This window comes from Kogia breviceps, chromosome 15, assembly GCF_026419965.1.
Source record: "Kogia breviceps isolate mKogBre1 chromosome 15, mKogBre1 haplotype 1, whole genome shotgun sequence".
Classification (NCBI taxonomy): domain Eukaryota; kingdom Metazoa; phylum Chordata; class Mammalia; order Artiodactyla; family Physeteridae; genus Kogia; species Kogia breviceps.
The window spans coordinates 58,555,851-58,578,257 of record NC_081324.1 but is presented as its reverse complement, the minus strand read 5'-3'; the positions used below and the strand labels follow the sequence as shown (position 1 = coordinate 58,578,257).

Below are 22,407 nucleotides of genomic sequence, written 5' to 3'. Positions count from 1 at the left end.
TATTTGACAGTATTTCATGTTTTGCATTTTGAACTTTTAAAAAATAAAATATCACTATAGACGATAATAGATTAGAGCAGAGTATGAATACTTTATCAAGATTTTAAGCTCCAATTCCTACAAAGAACAAGTTCAATAATACTACTGGGCACGTTCCAGCAGAGGGCACCAGCTGTTTGACCCAAAAGCATTTTAAACAAACTCCAGCAAGTCACAGGGCAAAGGGAACACAGGAAGAAGGCAAAGCCTCCTCTAGATATAACCTTGTTTGGTAAGGACCTAACCTAACAGTATGCAAATACCTATAGTATTTGCAAGACAAAAGAAAAATAAAAGTGGCATCATAACTAGTTAGCTCCTCTTTTACTGTTAATTTTATTTTCACTCCTTGGGATGAGACAGTTTTCCTTGATCAGCTACTTTTTCTGGGAGAATGTGTGTAAATTCCAGAAGAAGGAAAAATTTAAAGCCATAAATATATTTTAACGAACTAAGCAGTTTTAAACTAAGATCTCTGAAGGATCATTTAATTCCCTGCAGATGTATTTTAGTTCTGCTCTGCAGCCGTGGCTGGAGTCAAAATGGCTACTATTCGATTTGCTTCAGAAAAATGATTGCACTTTGCAAATGCTTACTTGAAGAGAGGTCTTAGAAGTGACCTGCTTTTATAATATGGAAGGTGACAGGTTCGATTTCTATTTCTGTGAGAAATTTTAATTTCATAAACAAGGAAGACAACTGTGGTCCTGGGCCCTGTCCTTCTGTGCCTTCCTCCTGTTTCTGAACCCTTGTGGCAATCTGCACCTCCTGGCTGATTCAGTTCCTTCAAAATAAACAACTGCATGAAGATATTAGGAAAGGTAGCAGCCAACTGTGGGAGTGCTGTCTGTTCTATAGCATCTGGCAATTTAAGGAATTCAGACAACTGCAGACTTAAGGCAGCTCACTTGACAGCTGGATTAGGAAAAGGGCATTTGACATCTCAGCAGTGAAAATGCACACAGGGGCCCCCTCACTGTGCCGTGGGTGGCCTTTCTGTTCATGTTTCTATGGAAACCATCTACAGCTGGAGATGACGGCTCAGACATTCTAGACCTTGGTTCATCACACTGGGTGAGGAAAAGATCCAAACCAGGATAGACAGCACATTGCAGAGTTGCCATGGGCTTTTGCCCCTCTCTCCCCCTCCCCACTTATTAATAAAGCTAAAACAGTTTGGGCCTTTCGTGGTTATAATTATTCCCAAGGCCTCTCTTAGAAGACCCCCTCAAGGGAGCAACCAGCTCTCTCCCCTTTGGCCTTTACAGAGCACGAGTAGGGCCACCATGCTTTGGCTGTCTCCCCATGATGGTAAAGAACCTGGGCTCCAGCTCAGACACCTGGCTCTGACTCTCAGTGCAGGGCCTTACGCTGGTTCCTTAACCTCTCTCAGCAAGGCAAGATTCAGGTCTTTACTGTAAGGTTGCCAGATAAACTACAGGACACCCAGATAAATTTGAATTTCAGATAAACAATGAACACTTTTTAAACTATTCCATGATATCATGTATTTTTTATTTGCTAAATCTGGCAATCCCACTTTACAGGCTCCAAGGGCCTAAAAAGATTGATACCTCTTCCCTCCCTACCAAATAATTCAAAAAATGTTTAAGGGGGAGCGAGAAGATGGCGGAAGAGTAAGACGCGGCGATCACCTTCCTCCTCACAGATACATCAGAAATACATCTACACGTGGAACTTCTCCTATAGAACACCCACCGAACGCTGGCAGAAGACCTCAGACCTCCCAAAAGGGTTAGACCGACCCGTTTTTTGTTTGTTTGTTTTGTTTTGTTTCTTTAATAGAAATTTTTCTTCTTAATAATTATTTTTTATTTTAAAAACTATATTTTATCCTACTTTATTTTGTCTTCTCCATTTCTTTCTTCCTTTCTTCCCTCCTTTCTTTCCTACTTCCCTCCTTCCTTCCTTCCTTCCTCCCTTCCTTCCTCCCATCCTTGCTTTCTTCCTTCCTTCGTTCCTCCCTTCCTTTCTTCCCTCCTTCCTTTCCCTCCCTTCCTCCTTCCTTCCTTTCTTTCCTTTCTATTTTTTTCTCCCTTTTATTTTAAGCCATGTGGATTCAGTGCTCTTGGCACTCCAGCCAGGTGTCAAGTCTGTGTCTCTGAGGTGGGAGAACCAACCTCAGGACACTGGTCCACAAGAGATCTCCCAGTTCCATGCAATATCAAATGGCGAAAATCTCCCAGAGATCTCCATCTCAACACCAAGACCCAGCTTCACTCAAGGACCAGCAACGAACAGTGCTGAAGACCCTATGCCCAACAAAGAGCAAGACAGGTCTACAGCCCCATCCATTAGCAGATAGGCTGCCTAAAATCATAATAAGACTACCAACATCCCCATACAAACCACCAGACGTGGACCTGCCCACCAGAAAGACAAGATCCAGCCTCATCCACCAGAACAGAGGCACTAGTCCCCCCAACCAGGAAACCTGCTCAACCCACTGAACCAACCTCAGCCACTGGGGACAGCAACCAAAAACAGAGGGAACTATGAACCTGCAGCGTGCAAAAAGGAGACCCCAAACACAGTAAGATAAGCGAAATAAGAAGACAGAAAAACACATAGCAGATGAAGAAGCAAGACAAAAACACACCAGACCTAACAAATGAAGAGGAAATAGGCAGTCTACCTGAAAAAGAATTCAGAATAATGATAGTAAAGATGATTCAAAATCTTGGAAATAGAATAGACAAATTGCAAGAAACATTAACATTAGAAGAAATAAAGAGGAAGCAATAAACAATGAGCAACACAATAAATGAAATGAAAAATACTCGAGATGGGATCAATAGCGGAATAACTGAGGCAGAAGGACGGATAAGTGACCTGGAAGATAAAATAGTGGAAATAACTACAGCAGAGCAGAAGAAAGAAAAAGAATGAAGAGAACTGAGGACAGTCTCAGAGACCTCTGGGACAACATTAAACGCACCAACATTCGAATTATAGGGGTCCCAGAAGAAGAAGAGAAAAAGAAAGGGACTGAGAAAATATTTGAAGAGATTATAGTTCAAAACTTCCTTAATATAGGAAGGGAAATAGTCAGTCAAGTCCAGGAAGCAGAGAGAGTCCCATACAGGAGAAACCCAAAGTTAAACATGCCAACACACATAATAATCAAACTGTCAAAAATTAAATACAAAGAAAACATATTAAAAGCAAGGGAAAAACAACAAAAAACACACAAGGGAATCCCCATAAGGTTAACATCTGATCTCTCAGCAGAAACTGTACAAGCCAGAAGGGAGTGGCAGGACATATTTAAAGTGATGAAGAAAAAAAACCTACAACGAAGATTACTCTACCCAGCAAGGATCTCATTCAGATTTGATGGAGAAATTAAAAGCTTTACAGACAAGCAAAAGCTGAGAAAGTTCAGCACCACCAAACCAGCTCTACAACAAATGCTAAAAGAACTTCTCGAAGCAAGAAACACAACAGAAGGAAAAGACCTACAAGAATAACCCGAAACAATTAAGTAAATGGTAATATGAACATACATATCGATAATTACCTTAAATGTAAACGGATTAAATTCTCCCACCAAAAGACAAAGACTGGCTGAATGGATACAAAAACAATATCCATATATATGCTATCTACAAGAGACCCACTTCAGACCTAGGGACACTTACAGACTGAAAGTGAGGGGATGGAAAAAGATATTCCATGCAAATGGAAATCAGAAGAAAGCTGGAGTAGCAATTCTCATGTCAGACAAAAAAGACTTTAAAATAAAAACTATTACAAGACACAAAGAAGGACACTACACAATGATCCAGGGATCGATCCACAAAGAAGATATAACAATTGTAAATATTTATGCACCCAACACAGGAGCACCTCAATACATAAGGCAAATACTAACAGCCATACAAGGGGAAATCGACAGCAACACAATCATAGTAGGGGACTTTAACACCCCACTGTCACCAATGGACAGATCATCCAAAATGAAAATAAATAAGGAAACACAAGCTTTAAATGATACATTACACAAGACGGGTTTACTTGATATTTATAGGACATTCCATCCAAAAACAACAGAATACACATTTTTCTCCAGTGCTCATGGAACATTCTCCAGGATAGATCATATCTTGGGGTCACAAATCTAGCCTTGGCAAATTTAAGAAAACTGAAATCGTTATCAAGTATCTTTTCCGACCACAACGCTATGAGACTAGATATCAATTACAGGAAAAGATCTGTAAAAAGTACAAACACATGGAGGCTAAACAATACACTACTTAATAACGAAGTGATCACTGAAGAAATCAAAGAGGAAATCAAAAAGTACTTAGAAACAAATGACAACGGAGACACGACGACCCAAAACCTATGGGATACAGCAAAAGCAGTTCTAGGAGGGAAGTTTATAGCAATACAATCATACCTTAAGAAACAGGAAACATCTCGAATAGACAACCTAACTTTGCACCTAAAGCAATTAGACAAGGAAGAACAAAAAAAACCCCAAATTTAGCAGAAGGAGAGAAATCATAAAGATCAGATCAGAAATAAATGAAAAAGAAATGAAGGAAACAATAGCAAAGATCAATAAAAGTAAAAGCTGGTTCTTTGAGAAGATAAATAAAATTGATAATCCATTAGACAGACTCATCAAGAAAAAAAAGGGAGAAGACTCAAATCAACAGGATTAGAAATGAAAAAGGAGATGTAACAACTGACACTGCAGAAATACAAAATATCATGAGAGATTACTACAAGCAACTGTATGCCAATAAAATGGACAACCTGGAAGAAATGGACAAATTCTTAGAAATGCACAACCTGCCGAGACTGAACCAGGAAGAAATAGAAAATATGAACAGACCAATCACAAGCACTGAAATTGAAACTGTGATTAAAAAATCTTCCAACAAACAAAAGCCCAGGACCAGATGGCTTCACAGGCGAATCCTATCAAACATTTAGAGAAGCGCTAACACCTATCCTCCTCAAACTCTTCCAAAAGATAGCAGAGGGAGGAACACTCCCAAACTCATTCTATGAGGCCACCACCACGCTGATACCAAAACCAGACAAAGACGTCACAAAGAAAGAAAACTACAGGCCAATATCACTGATGAACATAGACGCAAAAATCCTCAACAAAATACTAGCAAACAGAATCCAACAGCACATTAAAAGGATCATACACCATGATCAAGTGGGGTTTATTCCAGGAATGCAAGGATTCTTCCATATACGCAAATCAATCAACGTGATACACCATATCAACAAACTGAAGGAGAAAAACCATATGATCATCTCAATAGATGCGGAGAAAGCTTTTGACAAAATTCAACACTCATTTAGGACAAAAACCCTGCAGAAAGTAGGCATACAGGGAACTTTCCTCAACATAATAAAGGCCATATATGACAAACCCACAGCCAGCATCGTTCTCAATGGTGAAAAACTGAAACCATTTCCACTAAGATCAGGAACAAGACAAGGTTGCCCACTCTCACCACTCTTATTCAACCTAGTTTTGGAAGTTCTAGCCACGGCAAGCAGAGAAGAAAAAGAAATAAAAGGAATCCAAATAGGAAAAGAAGAAGTAAAGCTGTCACTGTTTGCAGATGACATGATACTATACATAGAGAATCCTAAGGATGCTACCAGAAAACTACTAGAACTAATCAATGAATCTGGTAAAGTTGCAGGATACAAACTTAATGCACAGAAATCTCTGGCATTCTTACACACTAATGATGAAAACCCTGAGAGTGAAATTAAGAAAACACTCCCATTTACCACTGCAACTAAAAGAATAAAATATCTAGGAATAAACCTACCTAAGGAGACAAAAGACTTGTATGCAGCAAACTATAAGACACTGATGAAAGAAATTAAAGATGATACAAATAGGTGGAGAAATATACCATGTTCTCGGATTGGAAGAATCAACATTGTGAAAATGACTCTACTACCCAAAGCAATCTACAGATTCAATGCTATCCCTATCAAATTACCACTGGCATTTTTTACAGAACTAGAACAAAAAAATTCACAATTTGTATGGAAAGACAAAAGACCCCGAATAGCCAAAGCAATCTTGAGAACGAAAAATGGAGCTGGAGGAATCAGGCTCCCTGACTTCAGACTCTACTACAAGGCTACAGTAATCAAGACAGTATGGTACTGGCACGAAAACAGAAATATAGATCAATGGAACAGGATAGAAAGCCCAGAGATAAACCCACACACATATGGTCACCTCATCTTTGATAAAGGAGGGAAGGATGTACAGTGGAGAAAAGACAGCCTCTTCAATAAGTGGTGCTGGGAAAACTGGACAGCTACCTGTAAAAGTATGAAATTAGAACACTCCCTAACACCACACACAAAAATAAACTCAAAATGGGTTAAAGACCTAAATGTAAGGCCAGACACTATCAAACTCTTAGAGGAAAACATAGGCAGGACACTCTATGACATAAACCACAGCAAGATCCTTTTTCACCCATCTCCTAGAGAAATGGAAATCAAAACAAAAATAAACAAATGGGACCTAATGAAACTTAAAAGCTTTTGCACAGCAAAGGCTACCATAAACAAGACCAAAAGACAACCCTCAGAATGGGAGAAAATATTTGCAAATGAAGCAACTGACAAAGGATTAATCTCCAAAATTTATAAGCAACTCATGCAGCTCAATAACCAAAAAGCAAACAACCCAATCCAAAAATGGGCAGAAGAACTAAATAGACATTTCTCCAAAGAAGATATACAGATTGCTAACAAACACATGAAAGAAGGCTCAACATCATTGATCATTAGAGAAATGCAAATCAAACCTACAGTGAGATGTCATCCCACACCGGTCAGACTGGCCATCATCAAAAACTCTAGAAGCAATAAATGCTGGAGAGGGTGTGGAGAAAAAGGGAACACTCTTGCACTGCTGGTGGGAATGTAAATTGATACAGCCACTATGGAGAACAGTATGGAGGTTCCTTAAAAAACTACAAATAGAACTACCATACGACCCAGCAATCCCACTACTGGGCATATACCCTGAGAAAACCATAATTCAAAAAGAGTCATGTACCAAAATGTTCATTGCAGCTCTATTTACGATAGCCAGGACATGGAAGCAACCTACGTGTCCATCAACAGATGAATGGGTAAAGAAGATGTGGCACATATATACAATGGAATATTACTCAGCCATAAAAAGAAATGAAACTGAGTTATTTGTAATGAGGTGGATAGACCTGGAGTCTGTCATACAGAGTGAAGTAAGTCACAAGGAGAAAAACAAATACCGTATGCTAACACATATATATGGACTCTAAGGAAAAAAAAAAAAAAAAAGTCACGAAGAGATTAGTGGTAGGACGGGAATAAAACACAGACTTACTAGAGCATGGACTTGAGGATATGGGGAGGGGGAAGGGTAAGCTGTGACAAAGTGAGAGAGTGGCAGGGACATATATACACTACCAAATGTAAATTAGATAGCTAGTGGGAAGCTGCCGCACAGCACAGGGAGATCACCTCTGTGCTTTGTGACCACCTAGAGGGGTGGGGTAGGGAGGGTGGGAGAGAGGGTGACGCAAGAGGGAAGAGATATGGGAACATATGTATATGTATAATGGATTCACTCTGTTGTAAAGGAAAAATTAACACACTACTGTAAAACAGTTATACCCCAATAAAGATGTTTAACAAAATTAAAAAAAAAAAAAAAAAATAGAATCTATAGCCTCCAAAAAAGTAGCAGGGAGAAACAGAAAGACTGAAAACTTTTATCAATCCAGCAGAAGACAGAAAAGGAGAAAACTGCAAAGGAACGTGATAGTAAATTAAAAGTACAAATGTTATGAATATATGCAATAAAACAGCAATCACAATAAATATGAGCGGATTAAAAAAAAAAAAAAAAAAAACAGGACCCATATATATGCTGTCTACAAGAGACCCACTTCAGACCTAGGGACACTTACAGACTGAAAGTGAGGGGATGGAAAAAGATATTCCATGCAAATGGAAATCAGAAGAAAGCTGGAGTAGCAATTCTCATGTCAGACAAAAAAGACTTTAAAATAAAAACTATTACAAGACACAAAGAAGGACACTACACAATGATCCAGGGATCGATCCACAAAGAAGATATAACAATTGTAAATATTTATGCACCCAACACAGGAGCACCTCAATACATAAGGCAAATACTAACAGCCATACAAGGGGAAATCGACAGCAACACAATCATAGTAGGGGACTTTAACACCCCACTGTCACCAATGGACAGATCATCCAAAATGAAAATAAATAAGGAAACACAAGCTTTAAATGATACATTACACAAGACGGATTTACTTGATATTTATAGGACATTCCATCCAAAAACAACAGAATACACATTTTTCTCCAGTGCTCATGGAACATTCTCCAGGATAGATCATATCTTGGGGTCACAAATCTAGCCTTGGCAAATTTAAGAAAACTGAAATCGTTATCAAGTATCTTTTCCGACCACAACGCTATGAGACTAGATATCAATTACAGGAAAAGATCTGTAAAAAGTACAAACACATGGAGGCTAAACAATACACTACTTAATAACGAAGTGATCACTGAAGAAATCAAAGAGGAAATCAAAAAGTACTTAGAAACAAATGACAACGGAGACACGACGACCCAAAACCTATGGGATACAGCAAAAGCAGTTCTAGGAGGGAAGTTTATAGCAATACAATCATACCTTAAGAAACAGGAAACATCTCGAATAGACAACCTAACTTTGCACCTAAAGCAATTAGACAAGGAAGAACAAAAAAACCCCCAAATTTAGCAGAAGGAGAGAAATCATAAAGATCAGATCAGAAATAAATGAAAAAGAAATGAAGGAAACAATAGCAAAGATCAATAAAAGTAAAAGCTGGTTCTTTGAGAAGATAAATAAAATTGATAATCCATTAGACAGACTCATCAAGAAAAAAAAGGGAGAAGACTCAAATCAACAGGATTAGAAATGAAAAAGGAGATGTAACAACTGACACTGCAGAAATACAAAATATCATGAGAGATTACTACAAGCAACTGTATGCCAATAAAATGGACAACCTGGAAGAAATGGACAAATTCTTAGAAATGCACAACCTGCCGAGACTGAACCAGGAAGAAATAGAAAATATGAACAGACCAATCACAAGCACTGAAATTGAAACTGTGATTAAAAAATCTTCCAACAAACAAAAGCCCAGGACCAGATGGCTTCACAGGCGAATCCTATCAAACATTTAGAGAAGCGCTAACACCTATCCTCCTCAAACTCTTCCAAAAGATAGCAGAGGGAGGAACACTCCCAAACTCATTCTATGAGGCCACCACCACGCTGATACCAAAACCAGACAAAGACGTCACAAAGAAAGAAAACTACAGGCCAATATCACTGATGAACATAGACGCAAAAATCCTCAACAAAATACTAGCAAACAGAATCCAACAGCACATTAAAAGGATCATACACCATGATCAAGTGGGGTTTATTCCAGGAATGCAAGGATTCTTCCATATACGCAAATCAATCAACGTGATACACCATATCAACAAACTGAAGGAGAAAAACCATATGATCATCTCAATAGATGCGGAGAAAGCTTTTGACAAAATTCAACACTCATTTAGGACAAAAACCCTGCAGAAAGTAGGCATACAGGGAACTTTCCTCAACATAATAAAGGCCATATATGACAAACCCACAGCCAGCATCGTTCTCAATGGTGAAAAACTGAAACCATTTCCACTAAGATCAGGAACAAGACAAGGTTGCCCACTCTCACCACTCTTATTCAACCTAGTTTTGGAAGTTCTAGCCACGGCAAGCAGAGAAGAAAAAGAAATAAAAGGAATCCAAATAGGAAAAGAAGAAGTAAAGCTGTCACTGTTTGCAGATGACATGATACTATACATAGAGAATCCTAAGGATGCTACCAGAAAACTACTAGAACTAATCAATGAATCTGGTAAAGTTGCAGGATACAAACTTAATGCACAGAAATCTCTGGCATTCTTACACACTAATGATGAAAACCCTGAGAGTGAAATTAAGAAAACACTCCCATTTACCACTGCAACTAAAAGAATAAAATATCTAGGAATAAACCTACCTAAGGAGACAAAAGACTTGTATGCAGCAAACTATAAGACACTGATGAAAGAAATTAAAGATGATACAAATAGGTGGAGAAATATACCATGTTCTCGGATTGGAAGAATCAACATTGTGAAAATGACTCTACTACCCAAAGCAATCTACAGATTCAATGCTATCCCTATCAAATTACCACTGGCATTTTTTACAGAACTAGAACAAAAAAATTCACAATTTGTATGGAAAGACAAAAGACCCCGAATAGCCAAAGCAATCTTGAGAACGAAAAATGGAGCTGGAGGAATCAGGCTCCCTGACTTCAGACTCTACTACAAGGCTACAGTAATCAAGACAGTATGGTACTGGCACGAAAACAGAAATATAGATCAATGGAACAGGATAGAAAGCCCAGAGATAAACCCACACACATATGGTCACCTCATCTTTGATAAAGGAGGGAAGGATGTACAGTGGAGAAAAGACAGCCTCTTCAATAAGTGGTGCTGGGAAAACTGGACAGCTACCTGTAAAAGTATGAAATTAGAACACTCCCTAACACCACACACAAAAATAAACTCAAAATGGGTTAAAGACCTAAATGTAAGGCCAGACACTATCAAACTCTTAGAGGAAAACATAGGCAGGACACTCTATGACATAAACCACAGCAAGATCCTTTTTCACCCATCTCCTAGAGAAATGGAAATCAAAACAAAAATAAACAAATGGGACCTAATGAAACTTAAAAGCTTTTGCACAGCAAAGGCTACCATAAACAAGACCAAAAGACAACCCTCAGAATGGGAGAAAATATTTGCAAATGAAGCAACTGACAAAGGATTAATCTCCAAAATTTATAAGCAACTCATGCAGCTCAATAACCAAAAAGCAAACAACCCAATCCAAAAATGGGCAGAAGAACTAAATAGACATTTCTCCAAAGAAGATATACAGATTGCTAACAAACACATGAAAGAAGGCTCAACATCATTGATCATTAGAGAAATGCAAATCAAACCTACAGTGAGATGTCATCCCACACCGGTCAGACTGGCCATCATCAAAAACTCTAGAAGCAATAAATGCTGGAGAGGGTGTGGAGAAAAAGGGAACACTCTTGCACTGCTGGTGGGAATGTAAATTGATACAGCCACTATGGAGAACAGTATGGAGGTTCCTTAAAAAACTACAAATAGAACTACCATACGACCCAGCAATCCCACTACTGGGCATATACCCTGAGAAAACCATAATTCAAAAAGAGTCATGTACCAAAATGTTCATTGCAGCTCTATTTACGATAGCCAGGACATGGAAGCAACCTACGTGTCCATCAACAGATGAATGGGTAAAGAAGATGTGGCACATATATACAATGGAATATTACTCAGCCATAAAAAGAAATGAAACTGAGTTATTTGTAATGAGGTGGATAGACCTGGAGTCTGTCATACAGAGTGAAGTAAGTCACAAGGAGAAAAACAAATACCGTATGCTAACACATATATATGGACTCTAAGGAAAAAAAAAAAAAAAAAGTCACGAAGAGATTAGTGGTAGGACGGGAATAAAACACAGACTTACTAGAGCATGGACTTGAGGATATGGGGAGGGGGAAGGGTAAGCTGTGACAAAGTGAGAGAGTGGCAGGGACATATATACACTACCAAATGTAAATTAGATAGCTAGTGGGAAGCTGCCGCACAGCACAGGGAGATCACCTCTGTGCTTTGTGACCACCTAGAGGGGTGGGGTAGGGAGGGTGGGAGAGAGGGTGACGCAAGAGGGAAGAGATATGGGAACATATGTATATGTATAATGGATTCACTCTGTTGTAAAGGAAAAATTAACACACTACTGTAAAACAGTTATACCCCAATAAAGATGTTTAACAAAATTAAAAAAAAAAAAAAAAAATAGAATCTATAGCCTCCAAAAAAGTAGCAGGGAGAAACAGAAAGACTGAAAACTTTTATCAATCCAGCAGAAGACAGAAAAGGAGAAAACTGCAAAGGAACGTGATAGTAAATTAAAAGTACAAATGTTATGAATATATGCAATAAAACAGCAATCACAATAAATATGAGCGGATTAAAAAAAAAAAAAAAAAAAACAGGACCCATATATATGCTGTCTACAAGAGACCCACTTCAGACCTAGGGACACTTACAGACTGAAAGTGAGGGGATGGAAAAAGATATTCCATGCAAATGGAAATCAGAAGAAAGCTGGAGTAGCAATTCTCATGTCAGACAAAAAAGACTTTAAAATAAAAACTATTACAAGACACAAAGAAGGACACTACACAATGATCCAGGGATCGATCCACAAAGAAGATATAACAATTGTAAATATTTATGCACCCAACACAGGAGCACCTCAATACATAAGGCAAATACTAACAGCCATACAAGGGGAAATCGACAGCAACACAATCATAGTAGGGGACTTTAACACCCCACTGTCACCAATGGACAGATCATCCAAAATGAAAATAAATAAGGAAACACAAGCTTTAAATGATACATTACACAAGACGGATTTACTTGATATTTATAGGACATTCCATCCAAAAACAACAGAATACACATTTTTCTCCAGTGCTCATGGAACATTCTCCAGGATAGATCATATCTTGGGGTCACAAATCTAGCCTTGGCAAATTTAAGAAAACTGAAATCGTTATCAAGTATCTTTTCCGACCACAACGCTATGAGACTAGATATCAATTACAGGAAAAGATCTGTAAAAAGTACAAACACATGGAGGCTAAACAATACACTACTTAATAACGAAGTGATCACTGAAGAAATCAAAGAGGAAATCAAAAAGTACTTAGAAACAAATGACAACGGAGACACGACGACCCAAAACCTATGGGATACAGCAAAAGCAGTTCTAGGAGGGAAGTTTATAGCAATACAATCATACCTTAAGAAACAGGAAACATCTCGAATAGACAACCTAACTTTGCACCTAAAGCAATTAGACAAGGAAGAACAAAAAAACCCCCAAATTTAGCAGAAGGAGAGAAATCATAAAGATCAGATCAGAAATAAATGAAAAAGAAATGAAGGAAACAATAGCAAAGATCAATAAAAGTAAAAGCTGGTTCTTTGAGAAGATAAATAAAATTGATAATCCATTAGACAGACTCATCAAGAAAAAAAAGGGAGAAGACTCAAATCAACAGGATTAGAAATGAAAAAGGAGATGTAACAACTGACACTGCAGAAATACAAAATATCATGAGAGATTACTACAAGCAACTGTATGCCAATAAAATGGACAACCTGGAAGAAATGGACAAATTCTTAGAAATGCACAACCTGCCGAGACTGAACCAGGAAGAAATAGAAAATATGAACAGACCAATCACAAGCACTGAAATTGAAACTGTGATTAAAAAATCTTCCAACAAACAAAAGCCCAGGACCAGATGGCTTCACAGGCGAATCCTATCAAACATTTAGAGAAGCGCTAACACCTATCCTCCTCAAACTCTTCCAAAAGATAGCAGAGGGAGGAACACTCCCAAACTCATTCTATGAGGCCACCACCACGCTGATACCAAAACCAGACAAAGACGTCACAAAGAAAGAAAACTACAGGCCAATATCACTGATGAACATAGACGCAAAAATCCTCAACAAAATACTAGCAAACAGAATCCAACAGCACATTAAAAGGATCATACACCATGATCAAGTGGGGTTTATTCCAGGAATGCAAGGATTCTTCCATATACGCAAATCAATCAACGTGATACACCATATCAACAAACTGAAGGAGAAAAACCATATGATCATCTCAATAGATGCGGAGAAAGCTTTTGACAAAATTCAACACTCATTTAGGACAAAAACCCTGCAGAAAGTAGGCATACAGGGAACTTTCCTCAACATAATAAAGGCCATATATGACAAACCCACAGCCAGCATCGTTCTCAATGGTGAAAAACTGAAACCATTTCCACTAAGATCAGGAACAAGACAAGGTTGCCCACTCTCACCACTCTTATTCAACCTAGTTTTGGAAGTTCTAGCCACGGCAAGCAGAGAAGAAAAAGAAATAAAAGGAATCCAAATAGGAAAAGAAGAAGTAAAGCTGTCACTGTTTGCAGATGACATGATACTATACATAGAGAATCCTAAGGATGCTACCAGAAAACTACTAGAACTAATCAATGAATCTGGTAAAGTTGCAGGATACAAACTTAATGCACAGAAATCTCTGGCATTCTTACACACTAATGATGAAAACCCTGAGAGTGAAATTAAGAAAACACTCCCATTTACCACTGCAACTAAAAGAATAAAATATCTAGGAATAAACCTACCTAAGGAGACAAAAGACTTGTATGCAGCAAACTATAAGACACTGATGAAAGAAATTAAAGATGATACAAATAGGTGGAGAAATATACCATGTTCTCGGATTGGAAGAATCAACATTGTGAAAATGACTCTACTACCCAAAGCAATCTACAGATTCAATGCTATCCCTATCAAATTACCACTGGCATTTTTTACAGAACTAGAACAAAAAAATTCACAATTTGTATGGAAAGACAAAAGACCCCGAATAGCCAAAGCAATCTTGAGAACGAAAAATGGAGCTGGAGGAATCAGGCTCCCTGACTTCAGACTCTACTACAAGGCTACAGTAATCAAGACAGTATGGTACTGGCACGAAAACAGAAATATAGATCAATGGAACAGGATAGAAAGCCCAGAGATAAACCCACACACATATGGTCACCTCATCTTTGATAAAGGAGGGAAGGATGTACAGTGGAGAAAAGACAGCCTCTTCAATAAGTGGTGCTGGGAAAACTGGACAGCTACCTGTAAAAGTATGAAATTAGAACACTCCCTAACACCACACACAAAAATAAACTCAAAATGGGTTAAAGACCTAAATGTAAGGCCAGACACTATCAAACTCTTAGAGGAAAACATAGGCAGGACACTCTATGACATAAACCACAGCAAGATCCTTTTTCACCCATCTCCTAGAGAAATGGAAATCAAAACAAAAATAAACAAATGGGACCTAATGAAACTTAAAAGCTTTTGCACAGCAAAGGCTACCATAAACAAGACCAAAAGACAACCCTCAGAATGGGAGAAAATATTTGCAAATGAAGCAACTGACAAAGGATTAATCTCCAAAATTTATAAGCAACTCATGCAGCTCAATAACCAAAAAGCAAACAACCCAATCCAAAAATGGGCAGAAGAACTAAATAGACATTTCTCCAAAGAAGATATACAGATTGCTAACAAACACATGAAAGAAGGCTCAACATCATTGATCATTAGAGAAATGCAAATCAAACCTACAGTGAGATGTCATCCCACACCGGTCAGACTGGCCATCATCAAAAACTCTAGAAGCAATAAATGCTGGAGAGGGTGTGGAGAAAAAGGGAACACTCTTGCACTGCTGGTGGGAATGTAAATTGATACAGCCACTATGGAGAACAGTATGGAGGTTCCTTAAAAAACTACAAATAGAACTACCATACGACCCAGCAATCCCACTACTGGGCATATACCCTGAGAAAACCATAATTCAAAAAGAGTCATGTACCAAAATGTTCATTGCAGCTCTATTTACGATAGCCAGGACATGGAAGCAACCTACGTGTCCATCAACAGATGAATGGGTAAAGAAGATGTGGCACATATATACAATGGAATATTACTCAGCCATAAAAAGAAATGAAACTGAGTTATTTGTAATGAGGTGGATAGACCTGGAGTCTGTCATACAGAGTGAAGTAAGTCACAAGGAGAAAAACAAATACCGTATGCTAACACATATATATGGACTCTAAGGAAAAAAAAAAAAAAAAAGTCACGAAGAGATTAGTGGTAGGACGGGAATAAAACACAGACTTAGTAGAGCATGGACTTGAGGATATGGGGAGGGGGAAGGGTAAGCTGTGACAAAGTGAGAGAGTGGCAGGGACATATATACACTACCAAATGTAAATTAGATAGCTAGTGGGAAGCTGCCGCACAGCACAGGGAGATCACCTCTGTGCTTTGTGACCACCTAGGGGGTGGGGTAGGGAGGGTGGGAGAGAGGGTGACGCAAGAGGGAAGAGATATGGGAACATATGTATATGTATAATGGATTCACTCTGTTGTAAAGGAAAAATTAACACACTACTGTAAAACAGTTATACCCCAATAAAGATGTTTAACAAAATTAAAAAAAAAAAAAAAAAATAGAATCTATAGCCTCCAAAAAAGTAGCAGGGAGAAACAGAAAGACTGAAAACTTTTATCAATCCAGCAGAAGACAGAAAAGGAGAAAACTGCAAAGGAACGTGATAGTAAATTAAAAGTACAAATGTTATGAATATATGCAATAAAACAGCAATCACAATAAATATGAGCGGATTAAAAAAAAAAAAAAAACAGGACCCATATATATGCTGTCTACAAGAGACCCACTTCAGACCTAGGGACACTTACAGACTGAAAGTGAGGGGATGGAAAAAGATATTCCATGCAAATGGAAATCAGAAGAAAGCTGGAGTAGCAATTCTCATGTCAGACAAAAAAGACTTTAAAATAAAAACTATTACAAGACACAAAGAAGGACACTACACAATGATCCAGGGATCGATCCACAAAGAAGATATAACAATTGTAAATATTTATGCACCCAACACAGGAGCACCTCAATACATAAGGCAAATACTAACAGCCATACAAGGGGAAATCGACAGCAACACAATCATAGTAGGGGACTTTAACACCCCACTGTCACCAATGGACAGATCATCCAAAATGAAAATAAATAAGGAAACACAAGCTTTAAATGATACATTACACAAGACGGGTTTACTTGATATTTATAGGACATTCCATCCAAAAACAACAGAATACACATTTTTCTCCAGTGCTCATGGAACATTCTCCAGGATAGATCATATCTTGGGGTCACAAATCTAGCCTTGGCAAATTTAAGAAAACTGAAATCGTTATCAAGTATCTTTTCCGACCACAACGCTATGAGACTAGATATCAATTACAGGAAAAGATCTGTAAAAAGTACAAACACATGGAGGCTAAACAATACACTACTTAATAACGAAGTGATCACTGAAGAAATCAAAGAGGAAATCAAAAAGTACTTAGAAACAAATGACAACGGAGACACGACGACCCAAAACCTATGGGATACAGCAAAAGCAGTTCTAGGAGGGAAGTTTATAGCAATACAATCATACCTTAAGAAACAGGAAACATCTCGAATAGACAACCTAACTTTGCACCTAAAGCAATTAGACAAGGAAGAACAAAAAAACCCCCAAATTTAGCAGAAGGAGAGAAATCATAAAGATCAGATCAGAAATAAATGAAAAAGAAATGAAGGAAACAATAGCAAAGATCAATAAAAGTAAAAGCTGGTTCTTTGAGAAGATAAATAAAATTGATAATCTATTAGACAGACTCATCAAGAAAAAAAAGGGAGAAGACTCAAATCAACAGGATTAGAAATGAAAAAGGAGATGTAACAACTGACACTGCAGAAATACAAAATATCATGAGAGATTACTACAAGCAACTGTATGCCAATAAAATGGACAACCTGGAAGAAATGGACAAATTCTTAGAAATGCACAACCTGCCGAGACTGAACCAGGAAGAAATAGAAAATATGAACAGACCAATCACAAGCACTGAAATTGAAACTGTGATTAAAAATCTTCCAGCAAACAAAAGTCCAGGACCAGATGGCTTCACAGGCGAATTCTATCAAACATTTAGAGAAGAGCTAACACCTATCCTTCTCAAACTCTTCCAACAGATAGCAGAGGGAGGAACACTCCCAAACTCATTCTATGAGGCCAACATCACCCTGATACCAAAACCAGACAAAGACGTCACAAAGAAAGAAAACTACAGGCCAATATCACTGATGAACATAGATGCAAAAATCCTCAACAAAATATTAGCAAACAGAATCCAACAGCACATTAAAAGGATCATACACCATGATCAAGTGGGGTTTATCCCAGGAATGCAAGGATTCTTCAATATACGCAAATCAATCAATGTGATACACCATATCAACAAACTGAAGGAGAAAAACCATATGATCATCTCAATAGATGCAGAGAAAGCTTTTGACAAAATTCAACACTCATTTATGATAAAAACCTTGCAGAAAGTGGGCATAGAGGGAACTTTCCTCAACATAATAAAGGCCATATATGACAAACCCACAGCTAGCATCGTTCTCAATGGTGAAAAACTGAAACCATTTCCACTAAGATCAGGAACAAGACAAGGTTGCCCACTCTCACCACTCTTATTCAACATAGTTTTGGAAGTTCTAGCCACAGCAATCAGAGAAGAAAAAGAAATAAAAGGAATCCAAATAGGAAAAGAAGAAGTAAAGCTGTCACTGTTTGCAGATGACATGATACTATACATAGAGAATCCTAAGGATGCTACCAGAAAACTACTAGAGCTAATCAATGAATTTGGTAAAGTTGCAGGATACAAAATTAATGCACAGAAATCTCTGGCATTCTTATACACTAATGATGAAAAATCTGAGAGTGAAATTAAGAAAACACTCCCATTTACCATTGCAACAAAAAGAATAAAATATCTAGGAATAAACCTACCTAAGGAGACAAAAGACTTGTATGCAGAAAACTATAAGACACTGATGAAAGAAATTAAAGATGATACAAATAGGTGGAGAAATATACCATGTTCTTGGATTGGAAGAATCAACATTGTGAAAATGACTATACTACCCAAAGCAATCTACCGATTCAATGCAATCCCTATCAAATTACCACTGGCATTTTTTACAGAACTAGAACAAAAAATTTCACAGTTTGTATGGAAACACAAAAGACCCCGAATAGCCAAAGCAATCTTGAGAACGAGAAATGGAGCTGGAGGAATTAAGCTCCCTGACTTCAGACTCTACTACAAGGCTACAGTAATCAAGACAATATGGTACTGGCACAAAAACAGAAATATAGATCAATGGAACAGGATAGAGAGCCCAGAGATAAACCCACACACATATGGTCACCTTATCTTTGATAAAGGAGGGAAGGATATACAGTGGAGAAAAGACAGCCTCTTCAATAAGTGGTGCTGGGAAAACTGGACAGCTACATGTAAAAGTATGAAATTAGAACAATCCCTAACACCACACACAAAAATAAACTCAAAATGGGTTAAAGACCTAAATGTAAGGCCAGACACTATCAAACTCTTAGAGGAAAACATAGGCAGAACACTATACGACATAAATCACAGCAAGATCCTTTTTGACCCATCTCCTAGAGAAATGGAAATAAAAACACAAATAAACAAATGGGACCTAATGAAACTTAAAAGCTTTTGCACAGCAAAGGATACCATAAACAAGACCAAAAGACAACCCTCAGAATGGGAGAAAATATTTGCAAATGAAGCAACTGACAAAGGATTAATTTCCAAAATTTATAAGCAACTCATGCAGCTCAATAACAAAAAAACAAACAACCCAATCCAAAAATGGGCAGAAGAACTAAATAGACATTTCTCCAAAGAAGATATACAGATTGCTAACAAACACATGAAAGAATGCTCAACCTCATTAATCATTAGAGAAATGCAAATCAAAACTACAATGAGATATCATCTCACACCGGTCAGATTGGCCATCATCAAAAACTCTAGAAACAATAAATGCTGGAGAGGGTGTGGAGAAAAGGGAACCCTCTTGCACTGCTGGTGGGAATGTAAATTGATACAGCCACTATGGAGAACAGTATGGAGGTTCCTTAAAAAACTACAAATAGAACTACCATACGACCCAGCAATCCCACTACTGGGAATATACCCTGAGAAAACTATAATTCAGAAAGACTCATGTACCAAAATGTTCATTGCAGCTCTATTTACAATAGCCAGGACATGGAAGCAACCTAAGTGTCCATCAACAGATGAATGGATAAAGAAGATGTGGCACATATATACAATGGAATATTACTCAGCCATAAAAAGAAATGAAACTGAGTTATTTATAATGAGGTGGATGGACCTGGAGTCTGTCATACAGAGTGAAGTAAGTCAGAAGGAGAAAAACAAATACCGTATGCTAACACATATATATGGACTCTAAGGGAAAAAAATGTCATGAAGAGGTTAGTGGTAGGACGGGAATAAAACACAGACTTACTCGAGCATGGACTTGAGGATATGGGGAGGGGGAGGGGTGGGGTGTGACGAAGTGGGGGAGTGGCAGGGACATATATACACTATCAAATGTAAATTAGATAGCTGGTGGGAAGCTGCTGCATGGCACAGGGAGATCACCTCTGTGCTTTGTGACCGCCTGGGGGGGTGGGATAGGGAGGGGGGGGGGTATGCAAGAGGGAGGAGATGTGGGAGCATGTGTGTATGTATAACTGATTTAGTTTGTTGTAGAGGGAAAACTAACACACTATTGTAAAACAATTATACTCCAATAAAGATGTTAAAAAAAAAAAAAAAAAAAAAAAAAAAAAAAAAGAGTCATGTACCAAAATGTTCATTGCAGCTCTATTTACGATAGCCAGGACATGGAAGCAACCTACGTGTCCATCAACAGATGAATAGATAAAGAAGATGTGGCACATATATACAATGGAATATTACTCAGCCATAAAAAGAAATGAAACTGAGTTATTTGTAATGAGGTGGATAGACCTGGAGTCTGTCATACAGAGTGAAGTAAGTCACAAGGAGAAAAACAAATACCGTATGCTAACACATATATATGGACTCTAAGGAAAAAAAAAAAAAAAAGTCACGAAGAGATTAGTGGTAGGACGGGAATAAAACACAGACTTACTAGAGCATGGACTTGAGGATATGGGGAGGGGGAAGGGTAAGCTGTGACAAAGTGAGAGAGTGGCAGGGACATATATACACTACCAAATGTAAATTAGATAGCTAGTGGGAAGCTGCCGCACAGCACAGGGAGATCACCTCTGTGCTTTGTGACCACCTAGAGGGGTGGGGTAGGGAGGGTGGGAGAGAGGGTGACGCAAGAGGGAAGAGATATGGGAACATATGTATATGTATAATGGATTCACTCTGTTGTAAAGGAAAAATTAACACACTATTGTAAAACAGTTATACTCCAATAAAGATGTTTAAAAAAATAAAATAAATAAAATAAACTACATATAGAACTACCATATGACCCCGCAATCCCACTACTGGGCATATACCCTGAGAAAACCATAATTCAAAAAGAGTCATGTACCAAAATGTTCATTGCAGCTCTATTTACGATAGCCAGGACATGGAAGCAACCTACGTGTCCATCAACAGATGAATGGATAAAGAAGATGTGGCACATATATACAATGGAATATTACTCAGCCATAAAAAGAAATGAAACTGAGTTATTTGTAATGAGGTGGATAGACCTGGAGTCTGTCATACAGAGTGAAGTAAGTCACAAGGAGAAAAACAAATACCATATGCTAACACATATACATGGACTCTAAGGAAAAAAAAATGTCATGAAGAGATTAGTGGTAGGACGGGAATAAAACACAGACCTACTACAGCACGGAGTTGAGGATATGGGGAGGGGGAAGGGTAAGCTGTGACGAAGTGAGAGAAGTGGCAGGGACATATACACACTACCAAATGTAAATTAGATAGCTAGTGGGAAGCTGCTGCATAGCACAGGGAGATCACCTCTGTGCTTTGTCACCACCTAGAGGGGTGGGATAGGGAGGGTGGGAGGGAGGGTGACGCAAGAGGGAAGAGATATGGGAACATATGTATATGTATAACGGATTCACTTTGTTGTAAAGGAGAAACTAACACAGTATTGTAAAACAGTTATACTCAAATAAAGATGTTAAAAAAATTTTTTTTTAATCTACACCTTAAAAGACATGCAACTTAATTTGTTGAAGATCATATTTTTGCCATGATGCTTTTATTGAAACATCAGATTATTTTGAAAACCTATTTTTGGTGGCCCAAGCATTTGTTTAGTTAATCCATCACTGTTTTTTAAAATTGTGGTAAAATATAGATAGCATAAAACCATATTTACTGGGACTTCCCTGGTTGTGCAGTAGTTAAGAATCCACCTGCCAATGCATGGGACACGGGATCAAGCCCTGGTATGGGAAGATCCCACGTGCCGCGGAGCAACTAAGCCCGTCCTCCACAACTACTGAGCCTGCA

At 38.1% G+C, this 22,407-nt stretch overlaps 1 protein-coding gene across 4 annotated transcripts in view; it reads right to left on the bottom strand.

Annotated features, from left to right (window-relative positions):
* Positions 1–22,407, bottom strand: part of LOC131742894 (proline-rich proteoglycan 2-like) — an 80,583-nt gene that overhangs the window by 46,381 nt on the left and 11,795 nt on the right. The window lies entirely within an intron of this gene.